This window comes from Eschscholzia californica, unplaced genomic scaffold (genome assembly GCF_041429995.1).
Source record: "Eschscholzia californica isolate CP2 unplaced genomic scaffold, dmEscCali1.0.p SCAF_3, whole genome shotgun sequence".
NCBI lineage: Eukaryota > Viridiplantae > Streptophyta > Magnoliopsida > Ranunculales > Papaveraceae > Eschscholzia > Eschscholzia californica.
In genome coordinates this window covers 6,509,876-6,534,595 of record NW_028238420.1, presented here as the reverse complement: position 1 = coordinate 6,534,595, position 24,720 = coordinate 6,509,876, and the positions used below count along the sequence as shown (strand labels likewise).

Sequence of the window (24,720 nt, the reverse complement as noted above, 5' to 3'; positions counted from 1 at the left end):
TTTTTCTCAAAAAAAATAACTTGGCTCCTACACCATGTGAAGTTATAGAACTTGAATATTCTAATCAACCAAGAGCAAGATGAGAACGAGAGAGAAAGAGAAGATAACCGAGAAAAATTAAGATTCAATTAACTTTGCTTATTGATATTGGTTTACAATGTAGGTATATATAGGAACACATAGGTCCTAAATATAATACAATTAGAAACTCTAATACAAATAATTAAAATGAGGTGGAATACAAATAACTAGAAGGAGGTGGAATACAAATAACTAGAAGGAGGTGGAGATCGGCCTTATGGTCGGATGCATGGCCTTGGACGTATGCATGACCGAACCCTAACGAGTCGGGTCCATGACATCTAATATCATTCTATTACAGCTTAGGGGGGAATGCGATTTGGATTGGTGGGGAAGTGACTTGTAAAAGAAGCACAAGACGATCTGAGATATTGATCAAAAGAAATATATGAGTTTTTCCAGAGGTGGGTGGGGAAATCGTGGCATCTCGAATTTAGGGCTAAGAATATTCAATAAATGAAATGATTTGGGGGGGGGGGGGTTCGGTTAAAACGATGAGTATTAGTTATGTAAATAGTGCAAATTTCAGGCAGTTTTCTATAAACAGGCAAATCAGGGGGTCTTTCAGCATATAGAGACATTTCTAATTATTTTTACAAATCTAGCTATGTTTTTACCATGTCAAAACTAGGGTTTCTGAAGAGATAATATGAGAAGATTAGGGCAAATAAGTTTTTATAAGGTCAACATTTAAAGACTGGTCAAGACCAAGAGAACTAGTCAAACGAGTCAATAAAAGTCCAGCCCAAGCTGTTCTTCTGCTTCTGCTAAAGGCAACCACCTGAAATGAAAACAAGAAAGTTCGTTAGTTTCTGTTATTTCTGTTTTCTGTTACTGTGATTGATTTTTTCTGTTATATCTTCTTCTTCCCTTATCTCCTCATCTACATAAAGAGAATTGTAATACTAAGAGAAGTGAGTGAAATAACATCAGAGTTTGAGTGAGAAACTTACATGGTATCTATTAGGTTAAAGATCCACAAGCTAGGTTTTCATCTCTGGAACTCAATAGTTAACATCTCGCAAAATTCAACATGAGTCAAGAAGAAGATTAAAATTCAAGTAATATAGATCAAAATCAAGTAAAATAGATTAGAATCAAGATAAATAGATCAAAATCGATAAGTGATCAAAAATCACTTACTGTTTTTTCGCACTCATCTCCAGCAAACTATTGGTTCTTTATCATTTTTTCATCCTTTCTTAATCATGGCATCTCCAATTCAAGGTAAACTTCCTCCTATTTCTTCTTTCACTCGCTTTATAACAGAAAAACTAGATGACAGTAATTATTTGATGTAGAAGACCAAGTTGAAACTCTGCTTGGAACCTATGAACTGTTAGGGTTTGTCACTGGATCTATAGAAGAACCTCCCCAACTTAAGTTCATTCATGGTGTAGAATAAGTAAACCCAGATTTTCAACTTTGGAGATCCAAAGAAAGTTTTGTAAGGTCTTATCTCAAAAGTACATTATCCAAATCTGTTTACTATAATACATATGGATTAAAAACTGCTAAAAATATGGGATTACCTTGATCTTACTAACAATGAGGGTCTTGAATCAAAGAAAGACCAACTAAGAAGAAAATTGCAGACTATCAAGAAGGGAAATGCAACTGTTGCTGAATATCTCAAAGAATAAAAGATAATTGCAAATTCGCTAATATCAGTACATGACAAGATAAGTGAATCTGAACTAGTCAGGCTAGCCATTCATGAATTAAATTATGACTACGATCAATTTATAGTTGCAATATGAGCCAACAATGAACATTTAACTCTAGAACATTTGAAATCAAGGCTTATTCGACATGAACAGTGGTTACTTAACAAAGAAGCTGATCAAGAGGCTTATTAATTATGTTAGAAGATCAAATCCAAGACAGAATCAAAGACAACCTATAAAGCCTTCACCAACTTATTACAAAAATCATGCTTATGCAAAGAGAGACGGGTCTTCTTCAATGTCTGAATAATCAACTTAAAGGTCAAAAAGCGGAAGATTTTGACTTCTTTCAGTCCTATGTGGACTCTGTAAAAGATGGGGGTCATACCCCAGGTGTTGCTATTTCAGATACAAACCCAATAAGAGTCATTCCAGTTATCACACTGAATCTCACAATCATCAAGATGATGTAGCAGAGGTTCACAATGATGAGAATACAGAAATCAAATCCTATCTTTATGAGGAAGAGTGTATTTTGGAATGCAATGATGCAGTTTTGCTAACATATGACAATAGTGATGAATATGATGAGTTTCAGGAATGTCATACTGCTATGGTTGATGAGACATGAAACTGTCTCATTTGAATCTCTTAACTCGGGTTAGTTAGTCCAGTTCGAGCGGTTACTTTGATGATTTGTTTGATTTTCTTTCTCAGGTCTCATTTACGAAGTTCGATGCGAAAACATCGTGATAAAGACATACTTGAGGGGTATTTTGGTCATTTTAATGACAAGGGTATTCTGGTCAATATTAGTGCTCATGTGACAGTAGAGTCCAATACGAGTCTATCGGCGAAAGCGGAAGTGGAATCGGAGTCCGGATCAGGGAGATAGAGCGAGTCAAAGTCGGGGTCAAAACCAATTAGACCAAGCCGTCAAAGACACGTGGCGTTACAAGAATTGTGGAACATCTCAGTCTTGTGTACCCGCTCAACATGGAAACGAACTTCAAGAGGATAAACCAGTGTAACCCGTCTCAAGATAAACTAGGTGCTCCCGCGTGCCACCTCACTCCCAGATCCCTGTTCTCGAAATCTACGTTTGAAAGTGCTGAAGCCAAACCGTCTACAGAAGCCGCGGTGCACCAAATTTTTCTCACTCAACAGCTGCAAAAATCGAGCGCCCAAATTGGTAGAAATCCCTAGACTTCTCCCCCCATTTGAGTTCATCTTTTTATTTGTTTTAATATTTTATATATTTCTATTTATTACCAAAACCTCATCAAAACCAAAAACCGAGTTACTTCCAAGTCTTAGAATAGATTTCACTTAGTCTCTGAGGAACGAACCGGACTTACCGGAATTATCACTTGACGCCCGTATACTTGCGGGTGGTGACCTATTTAGGAAACTTTCTAGGCCCATCAAGTTTTTGGCGCCGCTGCCTGGGACTATGTTTTAAATTTTTTCTAAACTTGGAAAGTTTTTATTTTTGGTAAGTTTTGACTTTTTGAATACTTTGACTTGCTTTTCTATTTTTGATGTGTAGAGCACTAAGGAGCTAAAGAGGAGGCGCAACAAGGAGGAGGACCTCAAAAGAACAAATTTACATGTTTTTTAATTTTTTGTATTTATTTTGGTGAGAAAGAGAGACTTTAGACTTTCTAGACTTTATTTTTGGATTTAAGTTTTGACCCTAATTTAAAGGGCATAATTGTAATCGAAACCAAAGAAGCCTCGGGTTCGTACACTTGAGGGAAGAGTGGCCCGGGTCGTCTGCAAAGGTCGTCGCCCGTCTCGAACGGGAGGTAACTTTCTCTAATCACCCACGAATCCCCTGCTAGTGGGTACTTTTCTATAAGATCTTCGTAGTGCTTCATTGGTTTCCGAAATAAAAAAAAAAAAAAAAAAAAAAAAAAAGATTGAAAGAGAGATGGATCGATCGTGGTCCCAACATGAAGAGGTTGCTGATTTGAAGTCGTCTGACTCGCTTAAGGACGATGAATCGTGGTTGATTAATGTATTAAATGAGACCATTGTCTCGCTTGACTTTGGTGAGGATCTAGAATTCTTTAAGGACCCTGAGTACATCGCGATCAAAGAGAGTATAAAAGGTTTATCTAAACCGACTTCTAGGGAGTGTGAGTCTGATATTAGGGTTTGTCCATTGAAGGAACCCGAAGTACTTGTTTTAGAGACCTCCAATTTAAGTCCAGGTGTCGTTGATAATCCTCTAGACTACTTTACATTTTGTCCCTCAAAGCCATTTGTAGATTTTAAAACACTCGCCCCCTCTGTCTACCATCCATATGAAGACCCCTTCTATCCGGTTGTTATTCTCTCTAGTGCAGTACCAAACTTAACGACCTTATTGTCGTCTAAGTTTGGGGATTGCCCTTCTTACTTGATAGTCTCACTTACACTATCACCAATTCACAAAAATGTGAGACTATCGTTCACTGAAAACTTTGTGTTCTGGGTGGACCCACAGATGTATCGAATATTGGTTTACAGTTAATCACATATCTGTAATCCAGTAGGTTAAATCTTTTCTATTTTTTTTGAATCATCTGTTTCGTCTGGCTGAAGACGTTAAACTTAGCGCTTTCTGGGAGGCAACCCACGGTTAGGACTTTTGAATCAGGTAATATCTTTCCCTTCACCTTGTTATTTTTTGCATAGTCTTCAGAACATTGAGGACAATGTTCGGTTTAAGTTTGGGGATAGGGGATTGAATTTTTTGCTAAGTCCTTATTTCAAAAATTCAAAAGGGTTTAAATTTTTTTTCAAAATTTCTAAATTTTTGGACTGAAAAAGTGAGTCTAGTTGTTTTTGTTTGTTAATGGTCATAAAGTCTAGTTGGTTGTACTGTGCTTTTACTAAAGGTTGTTTCACGAATTTCGAGTCTTGAGGTTGTCTGTGCACTAGCCATGTGAGTATTAGATAGGTGAAGAGTAGACTTTTCTGAGAGAACTTAATTGATCATTAGTGGAGACTTAACCCATGTGAGATTCTGAGCCTTTCTTTTTGCTTTGAGTGATCTCTTCTGCGCTTACTCCGAGTAGAGTGAAGAGCTACTCAACCTCGCAATATTGAAAGAAGAACTCATTTGATCTCTTGAGTTCAAATTTTACAACCACTAGGGATGCCATCAGGAAGCGAATCATTCTCTTGTAGTCTGAGAAACTTGAAAACAGTGTCAACTAGAGGAAGATAGGAACCGCCCCTGCATCACTTATCATTTAGAACCTTGAGAATAAGGCATGAAGCAAAGTGGAGAGAATTATACCCAAGGAAAGTGTTAAGAAAATAAGTTGTGTATTTTGAGTTTTATTACCAGAGTCTGTTAAAAAAAAAAAAGAAAAAAAAAAAAACAGTGTTTGTGTAGTTTTGTTTAAGTGTTTATCCCTTGAATTAGTTCTTGAAGATTTGAAGACGTCAAGTTCTCAGGAGTTCTAGTTCATTCTTAGTCTATCGACTTCTAGGAAGCATTGTTAGAAAGTAGATCAGGTGAGAAGAGTTGGTTAGCTTCCCCATCCCGTATTAGTGGTTGTTTCCTTCCTATGAGATCAGTCGTTCACAAAAATTATAGTCCGTCTTTTTCATGTGTTGAGTTTTCTTCATATTCATACTCACACATAGAGTGAACCATTCTGATTGACTTTAATTTTTGAGTATATGACCGTGAGGCAGTAGTCGAGGCGAAATGTATCGAGACGGTAATCGAGGTCTTGTCTTTTCAAAACTGAAATGATACTCATATTGGCTGCTCACGTGCACTTCAGGACTTGATTACTAGTGAAGGGATTGTTAGCTTTTGTATGGTCTGGTTGACTTGGATTTGTGTCTATTAACTTTCGAAAATGTACCAAATAAACATTTTTAGTCTATATCATATTTAGACCCTTTTGGACTTTTGAGATTTTTGAATTTTGTGGGTATATTCACTGGAAACCCTCACGAGACAAAACTCGTCCTCTGGGGTAACCTAGAGGTTTAACGGCTTGTTGCACGTGCTAAGTGCAATCGTGATTCCCTACGAAAGTGGTGAACTGGGCTTGGTTTTATTTTTCTGTTTTGCTCGAGGACTAGCAAAATCTAAGTTTGGGGATGTTTGATGAGACATGAAACTGTCTCATTTGAATCTCTTAACTCGGGTTAGTTAGTCCAGTTCGAGCGGTTACTCTGATGACTTGTTTGATTTTCTTTCTCAGGTCTCATTTACGAAGTTCGATGCGAAAACATCGTGATAAAGACATACTTGAGGGGTATTTTGGTCATTTTAATGACAAGGGTATTCTGGTCAATATTAGTGCTCATGTGACAGTAGAGTCCAATACGAGTCTATCGGCGAAAGCGGAAGTGGAATCGGAGTCCGGATCAGGGAGATAGAGCGAGTCAAAGTCGGGGTCAAAACCAATTAGACCAAGCCGTCAAAGACACGTGGCGTTACAAGAATTGTGGAACATCTCAGTCTTGTATACCCGCTCAACATGGAAACGAACTTCAAGAGGATAAACCAGTGTAACCCGTCTCAAGATAAACTAGGTGCTCCCGCGTGCCACCTCACTCCCAGATCCCTGTTCTCGAAATCTACGTTTGAAAGTGCTGAAGCCAAACCGTCTACAGAAGCCGCGGTGCACCAAATTTTTCTCACTCAACAGCTGCAAAAATCGAGCGCCCAAATTGGTAGAAACCCCTAGACTTCTCCCCCCATTTGAGTTCATCTTTTTATTTGTTTTAATATTTTATATATTTCTATTTATTACCAAAACCTCATCAAAACCAAAAACCGAGTTACTTCCAAGTCTTAGAATAGATTTCACTTAGTCTCTGAGGAACGAACCGGACTTACCGGAATTATCACTTGACGCCCGTATACTTGCGGGTGGTGACCTATTTAGGAAACTTTCTAGGCCCATCAATGGTTATCAAGGAAATAGATGATGATGCTAAGGACCACTACTACAAGCAGTACTACACCTTTGATCCTGAAATATCGATTGCTTGTTGAACCCTGTGAATCGCGTGAAAGTAGGATACTCCATTTCAAAGTTCACACAAGATAACTCTTGTTCAGTAAAGTTTCTACCATGGGGCTATAACATAAAGGATATTCATTCTAATCAAATCCTAGCAGAAAGGCCTGTCAAAAATAACTTGTATCCTATTGAAGTACATACTGTTATGTTACAACATAAATCCATATCCGTCCACTTAGCTCAGACAACAACAAATTATGTTACATGGCATGCAAGATTGGGTCATTCCCATAGTGCAGTTATTAAACAATTACATGAGGAAAATAAGATTGTTTTATCCACTAAGATTGATAAAACATTTTGCAAATCTTGTGAATTGGGTAAAAGCAAGTGCTTACCCTTTGAAAGCTCATCCACTACTACAAATACTCCTTTATACTTGATTCATTGTGATATTTGGGGACCAACCTCTATCACTACACCTAATGGTGCAAGGTATTATATTCTTTTTCTGGAGAAGATTGTTTATTTTCAGTCAGATGATGCACCAGAACTTCAAAAAAGAGAATTTAGAGCTTTTTTAGACAAAAATGGTATTCTTTTCAGATGCTCATGCCCATATACTCCACAACAAAATGGCAAAGCTGAAAGGAAGCATACACACATTACTGAACTAGGTAATACATTATCCTTCCACTGTTCTTTACTAATTAAGGAATTTATGGTTTGGTGCATTTAATACTGCAGTTTATATCATAAATAGTCTGCCCACAGAAACTTTACAAGGGTCAACACCATATGAGGTTTTATTTCATCTCTCTCCCGATTATTCAAACCTTAAAATCTTTGGGTGTGCTTGTTATCCACATCTTGGGGAACTCAGAAAAGATAAACTAAGTCCCAAGAGTGTACAATGTGTTTTTTTGGGCTATAACAATGAACATAAGGGATACAGATGTTATGATCTATTATCAAAGAGACTTTATATTTCTAGACATGCCATTTTTTAGGAAGATAACTTTCCATATGTCAACCTGACTCGTAGACACAGTCTAGTTGTAACGCCCCAAACCTTAGCAGTTGCCGATATTGTCCCCGCTTTAACCACCTCACACAGGTACGGGGTTTTGTCCTTGGCGAAGGCACCACAAGCCTACCCAAAAGGCCTCGGTACATACTAAGTTTGAGCTTACACATATACCCCAGTCTCTGGACACTCTTGTGAGCAATGTGGGACTATTACAATCCCCCACCCTCAGCGAAGAGCCGTCCTCGGCTCTGATACCACTTTGTAACGCCCCAAGCCTTAGCAGTTGCCGATATTGTCCCCGCTTTAGGATTGTAATAGTCCCACATTGCTCACAAGAGTGTCCAGAGACTGGGCTATATGTGTAAGCTCAAGCTTAGTAAGTACCGAGGCCTTTTGGGTGGGCTTGTGGTGCCTTCGCCAAGAACAAAACCCCAGACCCGTGTGGGCTTGGGCCTGGGTGGTTAAAGCGGGGACAATATCGGCAACTGCTAAGGCTTGGGGCGTTACAAAGTGGTATCAGAGCCAGGTTGGCTCTTCGCTGAGGGTGGGGGATTGTAATAGTCCCACATTGCTCGCAAGAGTGTCCAGAGACTGGGCTATATGTGTAAGCTCAAGCTTAGTAAGTACCGAGGCCTTTTGGGTAGGCTTGTGGTGCCTTCGCCAAGGACAAAACCCCGTACCTGTGTGAGGTGGTTAAAGCGGGGACAATATCGGCAACTGCTAAGGCTTGGGGCGTTACACTAGTGCAGCCACATATTTCACTACTTCTGCCTCCTATTGTTCATCATTTAGACAAACAAGCTGAATTAGAGACACCTAGTATGCATAATGGAACACCAACTAATTCAGGTTCAAGGTGTTTGGCTTCCAGTGATTTGGGCGTTACTAGTATTTCTACTAGCACACTAGCATCATCATATCCCTCACAGTTAAGTCAGATTACAACAAGAGGCAGAAATGGTATTATCAAAAGTAAACAACTACTCACTGATTTTGTGACACATTATTCATCCCCTCACACTTTAAATGTTGCTTATTTATCTATTCTGCAACTACCCACTCAGCCAACAACTTATAAAGAGGCAGCAAAGCATACTGAATGGATTAAGGCCATGAATGAAGAATATCAATCATTACTTGATAATAAGACATGGTCTCTAGTACCTTATACCAGCAACATGAATGTCCTTGGGTGCAAGTGGGTGTTCAAGTTAAGGCAAAAGAGTGATGACCCAATAAAAAGATATAAAGCCAGACTTGTGGCAAAGGGCTTCCATCAACAAGAAGGGGTAGATTATGAAGAAACCTTCCAGTTGTTAAAGCAAATACTAAAAGGATGGTTCTCATTATAAAAGTCAGAAGATCATGGTATATAAAACAACTTGATGTATCAAATGCCTTTTTACATGAGGTCTTAGATGAAGCTGTTTACATGATTCAGCCACCTGGTTTTGTTCAACCAGGCAAAGAAAAGCTTGTTTCTCACTTACACAAGGCCTTCTATGGCTTAAGACAGACTCCAAGGGCCTGGTTCAACAAATTTGCTACTTTTCTGTTGGAATATGGCTTTAAGAAGAGCAAGTCAGACCACTTAATGTTTGTTTTTCATCATATCTCATCCACAATGGTACTTCTACTATATGTTGTGATATAATTCTAACAGGCAGCTCAGTATCTCAGATTTCAACTCTTATACAAGACTTAAGCAGAAGCTTTAAGATGAAATACCTGACTCTTTTGGCATATTTTTTAGGCGTAGAAGTAACTACTAATCTTGCTAAGGGACAACTACTTCTCACTCAAAACAAATATACATTACAACTACTACAAAGAGCCAATCTTTTAGATTTAAAGCCATCTAAGCTACCAGTATCAAGTGAAAAAAGAGTTTCACTTACAGAGGGTGGTGATCTTTCAAATCCCACTGAGTACGGAAGTCTGGTTAGAGCTCTGCAGTATCTAACTCTCACTCGACCATTTTCCTTTCCCCTCAATTATACAGCTCAGTTCATGCATAAACCAACAACAACTCACTTAATCGTTGTTAAGAAGATATTACGATGTCTAAAAGGTTCGATGGGATCAGGAATCACACTGTCGACTGGTGATTTAACAATCCTCACAGCGTATCCTGACTCGAATTGGGTTGGATGTCCTGATTCCAGAAAATCGACTGGGGGTTACTGTATTTTTTGGGATCCAGTCTTATTTCTTGGTGTTCGAAGAAACAAGGCACAATGGCTAAATCATCCACAGATGCAGAATATAAATCACTCTCAAACACGGCTACTGAGTTAGTATGGATTTCATATCTTATGGATGAATTTCGTTTCCCTCTGAGTCGTCCCTTTCATCTCTCTTTTGTGACAATATTAGTGCGAAATATCTCGCCTCCAACCCCGTCTTCCATGCACGAACAAAGCACATCGAGGTATACTTCTACTGTGTTCGAGATTTGGTTTCAAATGGCTCGGTGTTGGTAAATCACATCTCTACTACAGATCAACTTGCTGATATATTCACAAAAGGACTCCCAGAAGATCTCTTCAAGAAATTTCGAAGCAAACTGATGGTATTTCGTTCCTCACCACCATCGGTTTGAGGGGGGCTGTGGGAATTAGGGTTTCTGAAGAGATAATATGAGAAGATTAGGGCAAAGCCATTCTTCTACTTTTGCTAAAGGCAGCCACCTGAAATGAAAACAAGAAAGTTTGTTATTTTTTGTTATTTCTGTTACTGTAACTGATTTTTTCTGTTATATCTTCTTCTTCTCTTATCTCTTCATGTAAATTCTTTCAGCTGTTTCGAAATTTCAATTTAGCTTTTTGTGTGAAGACCTCCATTAATGAAAGTCTTCTTACGGGGGGAGATAGAAAAGAAGATGAAGACAAAAAAATCAAAAAGAAAATAAAAAGGACTAAAGCTGAAATAAATAAAGAAAAACAAAAAACAAAAGGGTAAAGGGTAAAATTGGAAAGTTTAAATATGACCTTGTAGTCAATTAGCTATAACTATCGTGTCCGGATTGATAAACCAAGAGGTGCTAAAACTATAGAAGGTCGGCAACTTTGATTTCTTGACTTGTAAATGTGCTTTTTTTTTGTGTTATTTTCCACTCTGTGCAAATGGGTCTTGTGCATTGCTCTAATTAAGCTAATTTTCCTTCTTATACACACTCATTCTTCATTGTTATTTCGGACACGATAGTTATAGCTAAACCAGCTCTTTTTGTTATAATGTAGCAGGTTTAACTTGGATGATCGATAATGCTTGTTGTAGCATCGAAATTAGAAAATCCGAATTAAAAAAAAAAAACTATTTCCGACAGTATATTTGTCGTCGGAAATATGTACCCCACTGTTTTTGCTTGCATGTAATGTCGGTAATACTAGGATTTCCCTATGTTACACCACCTCAATTATTGACAGCTGCAACTCGTCGGAAAAAGGTTATCTTCGCCCTTATTTTCTACGACTTTCCGACAGTAACAAACAGTTGGAAATAACTTTGTATGATGGAGTTTCGTTCTTATTTGACAGTTTAGTATCATCAGAAATAATCTTCATTTTTTTAGTGATATAGGTCTTCTTTACCAACCTTTCTAATACAGCTAGGGGTGGGAAAACGGTCCGGGAACCCGAGATCCGGCCCAATCCGCCCGGACCGAGATCCGGCCCAATCCGCCCGGACCGTTTGCATCCGAAACCGATTGCTACCCGAGCCGGGCTTACCCGGCCCGATCGCTCGGGCTATATGGGGCGGGCCTCGAACAAGCACTCGTATCTGAGTCCCGGCCCGAAATACCCGCCCGGTACCCGTCCGCGAGGATCCGCCCGCTAGCTGCCCCGACTAATACTACCCGAGCAAACACCCCTTTCATCTCCGTATCACCTAATGAAATTTATATGATTCAAAGGTGTGTGGGACTAAAGAATTGGAGCTACTAAAAATTTTGGCTTTTGTCAAGCCTTGTTTTGTGAAGCAAAGGAAGAGGTTGATATAACCTCTCTTCTTGCTTCTTTACCTTTATCCCAACAATGTGGGTTTAATAGATGGAGCTTACTTAAAGTTTGTGCCTAAAGAAAGCATATCTTCAAATCCAAAGGAAGAGGTTACATATAACCTTTCCCTTTGCTTCTTTTATCTCTAACTCAAAGGTGTGGGATTAAAATTTGAAGCTTCCTTGAAGTTTGTTGTGTGATTTTGGCCTTCTTGTGACCTTCACTAACTATGAGACATGGGCAATGGTGATTGACTATATCAAATGGTCTCTATGACCATGTGTTTTTTTTCTCTTAATTTTAATGTGTTTTATTTTTCAAACACAAAAAATATTTGGATAGATTTTTCTAAACAAAGTTTTGTAAGACATTATAAATACTTAATACATTTTAATAGGCATGATCAACGTGCCTACTCCGTATAAGATTAGTACTGCTTCAAGTATGAGTATTTTACCTAAGTTAAATATGAGCTTTTCAAGTACTAGTACATATGCTTCAAGCACTGATAACATTTCAAGACTCTTACAAGGTTGGATTAAATCTTCTCCAAAAGCTAGTAGTACTAATCATGAGATTAGGTCAGAGCAAAAGGCGCATGACGTCGGTGAAGATGACGGTGATGATGAGAAAATGAACCACAATGAGAATAGTTGTAGCAACAGCATTAGTAGTAACATTAGCTTTGATGAGAAAAAAGATGAAGATTTCTTAAACACAACTCCAAGCAAGAGATATCATCAAGTTCTTAACAAAGTTGAAGATGTAGAAGAGAGTTGTGATCATTTCATGTCACAAGAAGAGCTTGAATCACTCTTAACACTTGAGAACAACACAAGTAACATAGCTTGGGAGAAGACTTCCTCAGATTCAAATGGGTCTGAATTTAATCAAACTACTAATATTACTACCTCATTCAACGAAGAGACCGATTCGATCTTGGATGGGCTTGATCATGGTCACCAAGAATTAATGGAATTAGTCCAGCAACCAACAACCTTTTCTTTTCTTGAGAAATGGCTCTTTGATGAAATAACAGGAGAACCATTGTTTTGAGGATCTCACTTCTTCTTGTAACTCTTCATCTCTGTTTCTCTCTTTCTATCTTAAAGAAGTACTTTAATATATGGGATCCTCTTCACAAAGTGAATGCTAGAAATCTAGGGCTTCTTCATGGATGTGTCTCAAATTAATAAAAAGATTCCTTATGTAATGGGCAAGGGTACTAACCTACCCATTTCAGTATATGATGGGTTCCTTTTTATGTTAATTAAATAATGGAAGTGACACAGAAAATGGGTATTGAATGCATACTAATATTTCGTCAAAAATAATCGAAGTGACACAGAAAATTCATTTGGTCTATCTTATAATGTTGTGGAATATGCATTCAGGAACTTAAAAGGTGATTGGAGACTTATATTTAAAGGAAGGGAAGGATGCAAAGTAATCTAAAATTTAAAAAGTATTAGTCCCACATTGTGTATTTATAATTACAAAGTGTTTGGAGTCTTTTACTTAAAGAAAGGAAAGAAAGGTTTGTTAACTAAAATTGTTAGCCCCACATCTGTTAGTTAGAATTAGAGAGGGTTGATAGTTTTTATATAAGGATGGGAGGCTTCTTAAAGATATAAGTTAAATATTTTTTCCTATAAAACACCCGAGCCCGTCCGGCCCGAGCCCGATGGAGCCCGCTCGGGCAGGCGGGCTCGGACGGGTTACGGGCCTTCATTTTGTTGTTTCTGTCCGGCCCGATCCGCCCGCCAATTAGTCGCGGGCTAGACAATGTAGTGCCCGATCCGCCCGAGCCCGGTTATATTATGTCCGAGCCCGTCCGAACCCGCCCGATTCCCACCCCTAAATACAGCTATACTCAACACCTTCAACAACAAAGATAGTCGATAAATTTTTAATTTCATCAAAACTAGTACACTTTTCCGAGAGTATCTCATTTCTCTTATTATTGAAGCCTCCAAGACTTACTCAGGTTTAGCTACTTGTCTTGAAACATGATTAACTTAGAACTGTCCTTTTTGTGAATCTAAATTCCTTGATAAGCTTTGTATATAATTTATTTATTCGTATGTGTCCTTCTTCACTTCGGGTTCTTCCTTTTCCTTTGATTCCTTGGTATGGCTTCACTTGACCTTATACTATAACCTAAATATAAAAAAATTGGGTTATTTTTCTATTGGCCACTAAAGTTTGACAAAATTCCGAGTGGTCCCATATAATGAGATACGTGGAGAATATTAGGCGGATCGAGAATACGAGATCCGACGATTAAGAAAAGTCAGGATGTACTTGAAGATATTCGAAGATATTGCAGAATATATGAAGATACAAAAGATATAGTTTCATATATTCAAGATATCTCTTATAATTGTATTTAGAGAATACGAGATCCGACGATTAAGAAAAGTCAGGATGTACTTGAAGATATTCGAAGATATTGCAGAATATATGAAGATACAAAAGATATAGTTTCATATATTCAAGATATCTCTTATAATTGTATTTAGAGAAATATTGTATTCTTTCCTAAGTTTAGTTAGGAAACTTAGGAAACTAGAAAGCCCGAATCACTCTATAAATATGAGTTGGGTTATAGAGTTTAAATCATCGAGTTATGTCTGACCAATGTAACCGATCAAACCCACATACAATTGTATGTGGTGAATTATTAATAAAGAAGTTGTTCTCCGTGGATGTAGGTCTTGAGTATTCGACCGAACCACGTTAAATTATCGTGTCTTTTACTTTAAATTCATATCTCCGATTATTATATAATCGTGAATTTAACATGGTATCAGAGCGGGTTAATCAATCCTGTTTCATCGAATTTTTTTCCAGGTTAACCAACCTTGATTCAAGCTTCCGCAAAATTTCCAACACTTTTTTTGTTGTGATATAATAATCGGTCGATTATTTTGACGATTTTTCTAGTTCCCGAGTTATTCTTGTGATTATGACGAGAAAATCAAGTAAAAGTAGAATTTTTTTTTACCAAGAATAGGAGATCCGGTACTATCAATGATTTTCTGGGATTGTGAGAGTTCATCAAAGAAGCATCAATTGTTTCCTCTTCAACAAAGGTAACTTTTCTATTAATATTTGATTATTTTTCTAAATTTTTGGATTTTATTTTTATTTTTTTTAAACCTATATTAGGTCTGAATTTCAAAATACAAATTTCAGAACCAAAACCATCAGATTTGGTTCTCTTTTATCCTGTTCCAGGAAGAGCATTACCCGGTTTTTTTTTTTTTTTAAAAAAACCCACTGACCCACATTGGCTTTTGACTTTGTTGACCTAAGTCAAATGCTGTTGACCCGAGGTATTTCTTCATCTTCCCGTGACAGCAAACCTAGGATTTGATCCCTGCATTTTCCGGCTAGCTTTTGGTTCCAATCGGCTGCTTTCATCGTTTTGTATTATCAACTAATACATCGCAAACCCATTTTTCTTTCGATAAGATGGAGAATCGACTGTTTCTTCTCGGTTCTTAGGCCGATGATCAAATTTCTCTCTCTAGAAATACACCACCGTCAATGCCTTACATTGGCTCAAATCGACAGGATTTTGCTCATTATAGCAACCTAATATCGATTAGGTTTGAGATTCCAATCGATTTCTGACTTTGAGAAACTCTAATTTTTTGTTAGAAATTTCATTTTTCCCAAATTACTTATTTGTGACAACTGCTGTTAATACTGTTTCGTGACGGTCCTTTACCACATTTTTCTACTGTTGGAAAATCTCTTTTGCGACCGACCCTAACTGTCACTCATATCCAACTTTTTCTAGTTGTGACACACTTTTTCAGTCACTTTCTCTTCTATATGTGACACTAAATAGATTAATTTCATCTATTTCTCTTCCGGATTCACCCGTGACATTTCCAAAAACCATACACTTTCTATATGATGACTTCTCTTTCTTACCAATTATATGTTGGACTTTTTCTACGACAAATAGAATATTTCTATTTTGATTTTTAATCACGGATTCACCCGTAATATTTTCAATATCATACTTTGTCTATGATAATCTTTATTTATTTCCAAGTTCAATTTTTTTTAATTTCCTTTCACCTAATAGAGTATATCTTCAACGAATAGAGTATCTCTTTCACGAATAGAATATCTCTATTTTTTCCGGAAATATATCCGCGATCTTGCCTTTTTTGGCAATGAATTTCATGTCGACCATCGTTTTGGTTGTTTCTTCTCCAATATTTTTTGGCAATTACGACAATGATCTCTTGTCGATTTCAAACAAAATTATTTTGTTACTCATTAGGTCACTTCTTGACCATTTTCACCCGACAATGATTCTCTTGTCGACATTCACATTAACAACATTTTTGTTGATATTTTCTTTCGCAATGACCAACTTTAAATACATGACAACAATACATGTAATTTCGTTGTCATTGATATTCGTTCAATCTTTGACCGCAATTACCAACTATTTAGTTGTGACTTAATTCTTCAATCAACTTCCAACGCATCCACAACTCAAAAGTTGCAAGAAGACAAAAGAAGACTCAACAAGTTTTTCTCTCCAAGTCGGACACTTCAAAAGTTACGTGCTCCAACTTGCGGGGGGGTAATGAGATACGTGGAGAATATTAGGCGGATCGAGAATACGAGATCCGACGATTAAGAAAAGTCAGGATGTACTTGAAGATATTCGAAGATATTGCAGAATATATGAAGATACAAAAGATATAGTTTCATATATTCAAGATATCTCTTATAATTGTATTTAGAGAAATATTGTATTCTTTCCTAAGTTTAGTTAGGAAACTTAGGAAACTAGAAAGCCCGAATCACTCTATAAATATGAGTTGGGTTATAGAGTTTAAATCATCGAGTTATGTCTGACCAATGTAACCGATCAAACCCACATACAATTGTATGTGGTGAATTATTAATAAAGAAGTTGTTCTCCGTGGATGTAGGTCTTGAGTATTCGACCGAACCACGTTAAATTATCGTGTCTTTTACTTTAAATTCATATCTCCGATTATTATATAATCGTGAATTTAACACCATAAGCTCGCGTAAACATCTAGATGGTCTTGTTTTGTGTTGTTTTGGTTTATCGACTAAAAAACCAAATTTAAACTTTTTCCATTTTGTCCTTTTGTCCTTCACCTTCTTTTCTTATGCTTTAATATCTTATATTTTCTCTTTTAACTTTTCATCTTCTCTTTCTCTCTTTGGAGGAGGACCTCCATTTGTTGAGATCCTTAAGAGTTTTTTCTACTATTATCTTACAAGATCTTTGTTAATTATTAAAATCCATAAACTTAAATGTCTTGATCCTCCCCTCTCTCTTCTCTAGGCTTTTCTCTGTCTATGAAACATGAAAAAATCACAATGTTTTTTATTCTTCATGAACATAAATACCGACATTTGGGGCTATTCACCAAGAATTGGAACCCATGTTCTTGGCGAGCAGACTCTGATCTATTTTATGTTTGTAAAGAACAGAAAAAGAACTATTTTTTTTCGAAAAAACCCTCAGGAGAAGAATAACTACTTTATGTCAAAAATTTAGTAATTTTTAATTTGGATACTTGTCAATAATTTTGTTCCATGACTAATCTATACGAGGAGAAGAAGAATCCTTGCTAAAAAAAAAACTTGATCTTCCAAGGAAAACCAAGAACCATAATATGAAAATGTAATTACTACTAATACTACTAGACATATTGTGAGAATAGTCTTGCATGGGAGAAGGCCTATCTAGCAACCAATAATTTAATGTCTAGGTCCTCTCCACTCATTTCCAATTGAGTTTGAGTTGGATGCCCACAAATTTAAAATGGCATTAGAGCTAGGGTCAGACGTGATAGGCTTAAACACTACACATGTTCCACGTCACCTAAAAAAAAACACGTACTAGGTTAACCACGCCACCCGTGAGAGAATAGTCATACATAAGAGAAGAGCTATCTAGCAACCAATAGTATAATGTCTAGGTACTATCCACTTATTGCCAATTAGTTGAGTTGGATGACCACTAACTTAACATATAACTAATAACAGGATAGTTCGAACAATTTGAACATAACCAAAAGTAAATGGAAGTGTTTATCTTCGGCCATGCATATATTTATAGAATATGTTGTTCCCTTCCAGCCTCAAAGCTATCCAGCTTTCTTCTACAAGGAGAAGAATTGAATCATGTTTTCTTTAAGATGTAGAATGAGATATCAGATATGAGATACAAGTTAAATAAGTCCCATTAATAAAACTGAAATGCAAAATCCACAAGTGAGTAAATAATAGCATGCCTCTGTCTATGTATAGCATGTTTCATAATGTGGTGCACTGGTTTCTCACTACAAATTCACATATCAGAAACAAAACTAAACTCTAATCATCTTAATTGAGGAACATATTTTAGTTAGACAATCCAATTAAGTAAACCAAACTACTCACTTGAATGGTTATTAGAATCTATATACACTTTCAAATCACACTCTAATTAATATAATCAATTTACAACATTTTCTTTTGTTGAGACTAGTAGTTCAAAGAAACTGTAGTAGCATTACTGGCCATGCTTTTTAGACGAGACAGCTCGAGTTAAAACAACATCATAAAGATCAACTGAAGCTTACTGTGAGAATAATCTAACATTGGAAATGAACACTCTAACAACTAAGAATATAATGTTTAGGTCATATCCACTCAGTGTCAATTGGGTTTGAGATGGATAACCTTAAATTTAACATGGTATCAGAGCTAGACGTTTTCTCTAACTAGCGCAGAAGGGCAGGGCTTATAGCGCCTCTTTTCCGGCACTAGTCTCACTCGAGGAGCAGGCACTGCCCAACGGACCGGTCGAGCAAGTGTTCAACGAGTTTGCAAACATCATGCCGGAGCAGTTGCCAAAGGCACTCCCACCTAGACGTGCGGTAGACCACCGGATCGAGCCGGAGCCGGGAACCCGCCTGCATTTGCGCCATATAGAATGGCTCCGAACTATGGGAACTAAAAAGGCAGCTCAAGGACCTTATTAACGCAGGCTACATCAGGCCATCAAAGCGTGGGCTCGAGGGTTAGGGCTTTCCACAATGATTTTTAACTTAGGTTTTTCATGCTTTGGGATAGTCGAAAATCGTATCATTAGTCAAACTCAAACTTCTATATCTGAATATGGCTGATTATCATCAGATATGCAGGAACATAAAGACAATACCAATCCCATATATATAATTAACATAAAGCAATAATACTCATACATTAATAAAAAATCATCAGTATGTACCTATTCAGTTGCAGAACTCACAAGTTTGATCAGTACGTGTATGAGTCGTGCGTCTACACCATATCGTCAGCAACATCTTGATCATTATCACCACGTCGAAAAAGATGAAAGAAATAACCACCAAAGTAGAGCACTAGCACGGCCCCAACTATGGTATAAACACTAAGGCACAATACCAAAGTAAGTTCTTGTGGAAGAATAGACTCCAACATCCCAAAGAATGAAATTAACACCAACATCATTCCTAAGTTCTTAATTATGCTCCGGAATCGGAGAAGCGGGTTGCGGTTGGTTTGGTTGTTAAGGAGGCGACGGCTTCTTTCCGGTTGGACCGTCACCGAAACCGTCACCAAAGAGGAGTTGGTTTTATTGGCCGACGGGATATCTCTGGACACTGAAGCTTGTCTGGGTTTAGAACTAGCATTCGGGACAACTTCATGATTAATACCATGGGAACTGGTAATGGATGGTTTTGACATGGGAGAGATGCGCTCAGACATATTTATATTCCAACCCTAAATTCTAGGAATCTAATTAGACAATCGGCGATTTGTTTTACCGAGAAATGATGAAAGATGAATTGTTGATCAGAAAGGAAAGACAGAGGAGAGAGTAGAAGAAAAAGAGTTACCTCTCTAATTACTTCCTATTCACGTATTTGACCCTTTCGATTTGGATTACGACTCTTTTATCCAATAAATTATTATTATTTTACCGTAGTACCCTTTCAAGAATAATTTGGTTATTGAGTTGACCCCCTCAAAATGGTAACTTAGGTTACCCCCTCACCTTCCGTTAGTTCTAAGGTCATGTTTGACATAAGAAACTTCGAATGATTGTAAGAAATGGCATTCTGAAATACTATTGAGACACAATAAATTGCATTTTAAGCTTCAAAATGATTCTCCCTCTCACAGAGATTCCTTAAACTCGACAGGCAACATAGATATGTTATTCCCTTTCCTTCGACATTATAAATTGTTTTAAGTTAAGCGTAAAAGAGGAAAAAAAAAGTAACAATTGTTAAGTTAACTAAAAGAAAATTCAAGAAGTTGTTTTGTTAAAATTAACTAGTAGAAAATTGGAGAAGCAGTCGTTTTAGAAGTTGGTCAACTATATGGGTTATTTTGGCGAGTTGGTCACTTTTAGAGGGATGATATAAAAATATCCCTAATATTTTCTATTTTGAAAATGTTGTTTGGCCCAAAAATAGGGCGTAACTAGCACAGCCCGAATGCTATTGTGGCCGGCTCCCATTGGTCCAAGCAAGGGTTGAGAAAAATATCTGGACCAATTGGAGCCATCCACATCAATTTTTGGATTGCGACCGGTCAGTGTTTAGGCAAAACAACATTTCCCTTTCTATTTTAATGAGTTTCTCTGGGTAGTTTTGGGTGCTGCATACAAGACCATGTTTTTATTAATTTCCACCAGCTTAATAATATGAAAAGAATAACTAACCAGAGAAATGTTGTTAAAATTGTGAAAGATAGACTTTCTATGTACTTTTTTTTGTCTATCTTTTCCACTGGGCCTCAGAAAACAAGTCAATCATTATTTCTCCACGCATAAGAAAACAAAACCCATCTTAATCTTGTTCACCCTCGCCCACCACCAGGACCACCAATCACCATCACTAAAACCATCTAGCCGGAGAGAGATGAAAGAGTGGACAAAGAGATGTGAGAAGGTGAGAAACATGGCGGCGGTGATGCTTGTTGGTGTCAGCGACAATAATGGTCTTGGTGGTTGATGGTGGTAGGGGTGAAGATGAGTAAGAGAAACAGGGTGCTAAACTTCTGCTGCCAGCTAATCACTTCATCAGCTCTCTTTGTTCTTTCAAATTTGGTATGCATTCGTTAGTGGTGTGGCTGAGAATTTAGAAGCCTAGTATTAAAAAAGTATTTCGGAGTCCTGCATCTGATAACGTAAGGAGTCAATTATTTGTTTATGCCTAATGTTGAAAAGTCCAAAATTATTTAACTTAGACAATTATTGTAATAGTAGACGATAAATGACGTCTTAGTTGCATAGTCTTTGCTCCAAAGAACTTCTTCGTAATTATCGTACACATTTCACTACATTCCTTTCTTGAAAAGAATAAGAAACTACTCCGTATCTACCTATAAATCATTATTTCAGAAAAACAAATAACGAAGACATCAATCGTTGAATTTCTAATATTATAATTACAATCATATTAGCCTCGGAAGTATACAAACTAAGTTAAAGCTAATAGATTACCCATAATAGATAGTTTTCATTTTCTTTTTGGTTGCAAGATAATAAATAGTTTGCATTGGTAATAATAGTTTGGAAAAATAATAATCTGTTGGGAAAATAAACAAAAAGTTGATAAGGAATAGAATTGAAATTGTGACTTCAATTTTGTTATACCAGATGTTTACCTAACTACGCTCAGTAGATTTCATCAAAAAAAAAAAACTACACTCAGTAGCGTGTGGTGGGGGTGCGGGGTGTGCTCTCGCACAGGCCCCCCACCACATGGGGCTCCCAAATTTTTTTACTTTCTTGCACTTACGTTTCATCTAGGGTTAAAAATTGAACACAGCCTCACCTCATCCAATGAGGGCATGAGAACAGGGGGTGACTCACAACCCTAGTACCTACTTTCCCAATTCTTCTCCCCCCTTTTTGGTTATGTTCTCTCTCTTATTAACTTTTCTCTCTACTTTTTTTTTTTAGTTGAAAACTTTTCTCTCCACTTACATTCTTCTCTCTTCCCAGGTTCAAGTAAGTCATCTCTCTCTATACAATATGACTATTAACTAATAACTACTTATGTCTACATAAATAGAAAGATCAAATTCGACAATTTTAGAGTATTTGCTACCGGATTCCACATAAATCTTCTAATATGATGAGGTAATTTCTGTTAAAATTTCTTATTTTATACTTAAATATTTTGAATTTCATTACCCTAATTATTATAGATTACTTAGATATTTTGAATTGGTTAGTTTCTAATTGTTAGATCTTAATTGTTTATTGTTTATAAATTGTTAATACGGGAATTTATTGTTCATTATTTACTTTTGTCAGAGGTTACTGTTTTTATAATTGGTTATAGTTGACGATTTTGCTTTGAAAAATGCGAGGAGAAAAAAAATTCAAAATAAAGATATTAATTGAAACCATTTAGTTCGAAATTGAAAATTGCGAGCAGAAAAAAATTCACAATAAAGATATTAATTGAAATCATTTAGTTCGAAATTGCCATTGAGATTAAATTCGTCAATGAAATTTTTCTTTTTTATGGTTAGATCACTTAAATTTTATATTTATTATTTTGTTTACAAATTTTGGATATGTAATAGGCCCGTTAGTATTTTGAGACCGGACCCCCAATTTTCCAGCCACGCCACTTACTACGCTACATGATGATATCTCAAATTTAGAAAAATATAAACTATCAAGATCTTTAAAGAAATCTTGCAGTTTGGAGGGTCCGGTACGACCGCACTGAATACACCCCCTCAAACTCGCCCCGAATAATACTTGTAATATGGATGTGGCTACAAAAGGCCCAATTTGGTTAGTGTGTCTTTATTCATGGCTGGGCTATACGGTAACACCTAAAGGGTTGCGAAATTCTATAGGCGTCCTGCAAAGGACTTAAAATTCATAAGTATTGCTATTTGTTTGTGTGGAGGTTCCTAGGTCTATTCAAGGAAGTGAGTACCTAACTTAGTCTAATGTCCTCCCATGAGACCAAAGGTACAAGACGTGCCATTAGTCCAAGTCAGAATGGGACAGGGTATCAATGGTCATAAAAAGGGTTATTTCCCTAATGGCCCCCTACTTTGTGACCAGCTTCCCGCCTGGCCCCCTACTTTACGAGAAATTCCCATATGGTCCCCTAAAACCGTTAACTTTAACTTTCCGTCACTCTCTCTCCTCCATCTCTTTTTCTCTCTCTGCCATGTCACGCCACCTCATCTATTAGGCCACCTCATCACCTTCTCCGGCAGAGGTCGCCGGCCGGCCAAATTTCCGGCCGGCGACCTTCAAACTAAAAAAAAAAAAAATTCTTTTTTTTTTTTTTATCTCTCTCCTCTCTCTCTCTCTAAGAACTCCGACGAAGGAACCCTTCGCCGGAGTTCGTCTGTTCTCACGAACAGACCAGATCTGTTCGTGAGAACAGACAGATCATTCAATGTTCTAGTAGTCTCGTCTCCCAATTTCTCGATCAATAGCTTGGATAACTTGCTTCTTCCAACTTCTTCTCCTTCATCTTCTAACCGACGCTTACCGTTAGAAACCTCAATCAGATATTTCATGTAAACCCACTTAGTTTCTTGATCAGATGAGTTTGACAAAACCCTTGAAACTAAACAAGACTGTCCTTCCAACATATCTTCCAAATTCGAAAGCCAATGAATAATTACAATGAAAATTTTGGATTCTTCTTCCTCACCAAGAGACACCCAGAGCTAAACAATCAAGAAACAGAAGCTCTGGTACTCTATTAGTTCTCTTACTAGCCCAAAACCACCATTTTTAGAGTAAAAATACCATCTTTCGGAGCAGAAGTTGTCTGAATAAGCCCTAAAACTACACTTAATTGAGACAACAAAACACTAAAAATAGAATCTAGGGCTAAAACATAAGATTTGATTAGCTTCCGATCTGGATCAAAGAACTATCGATCGAAAGCAAGGGAGCTAGAGAGAGAGAGAGAGAGAAAAGGAATCTGCTGGCGGAAACAATCTTTCTTAAGAACTCATCGAATTCATCAACATTAAGAAAGATCTGTTTGAGAACAGACTGATCTGTTCTCACGAACAGACCAGATCTGTTCGTGAGAACAGACGAACTCCGGCGAAGGGTTCCTTCGCCGGAGTTCTTAGAGAGAGAGAGAGGAGAGAGATAAAAAAAAAAAAAAAAAAAATTTTTTTAGTTTGAAGGTCGCCGGCCGGAAATTTGGCCGGCCGGCGACCTCTGCCGGAGAAGGTGATGAGGTGGCCTAATAGATGAGGTGGTGTGACATGGCAGAGAGAGAAAAAGAGATGGAGGAGAGAGAGTGACGGAAAGTTAAAGTTAACGGTTTTAGGGGGCCATATGGGTATTTCTCGTAAAGTAGGGGGCCAGGCGGGAAGCTGGTCACAAAGTAGGGGGCCATTAGGGAAATAACCCTCATAAAAACGTCTCTGACCGAATTGAGGGTGCTTATAATGGGCTCCAAGTGAAGTTCTGTAAATACTTTTGTAGGAGGGTTTAGCCTATCAACACCCCCACAAAACTATCAAATAAAAGAATTTATTCCCTATCCAATTTGCTCATAATCAACAGCACCCGTATGGAAGAAGAACAAACGGAAATTTTTATATTATCGTAAATCAAAAGTCTTAAGTTCTAAATCGTTCTTTATGGTTTAGGTCAAATTAATCATTTCTTATGCAACCACTGTTAGACGATGTCCTTTGATCCTCTTCATTTCTTTTCTACGAATTATAAGTCGTCTATCCGCAAAAAAGGAAAAATCCGAAGGATGAATTGAATAAAGAATCGAAGTAATGTATATAAGGGATAAAGATGGAGATGCGAAAGGAAAATGATAAACGAGAGATGGTAATTCATTGGCAGAACGTCTTTGTGACTTCATGCCAACAAAGGGACATAAGAAGAATGGGCGAGAGAAAGAAAAATA

General features: G+C 37.3%; 1 long non-coding RNA gene across 1 annotated transcript; it reads right to left on the bottom strand.

Annotated features, from left to right (window-relative positions):
• Positions 1 to 17,695: 17,695 nt before the first annotated feature.
• Positions 17,696 to 19,705, bottom strand: LOC147548023 (uncharacterized). The gene is made up of 2 exons (XR_015238534.1): positions 19,050 to 19,705; positions 17,696 to 17,937 (listed from the first exon to the last, which is right to left on the bottom strand). It is a non-coding gene; the product is annotated as an uncharacterized LOC147548023 (long non-coding RNA).
• Between the last annotated feature and the right edge of the window lie 5,015 nt (positions 19,706 to 24,720).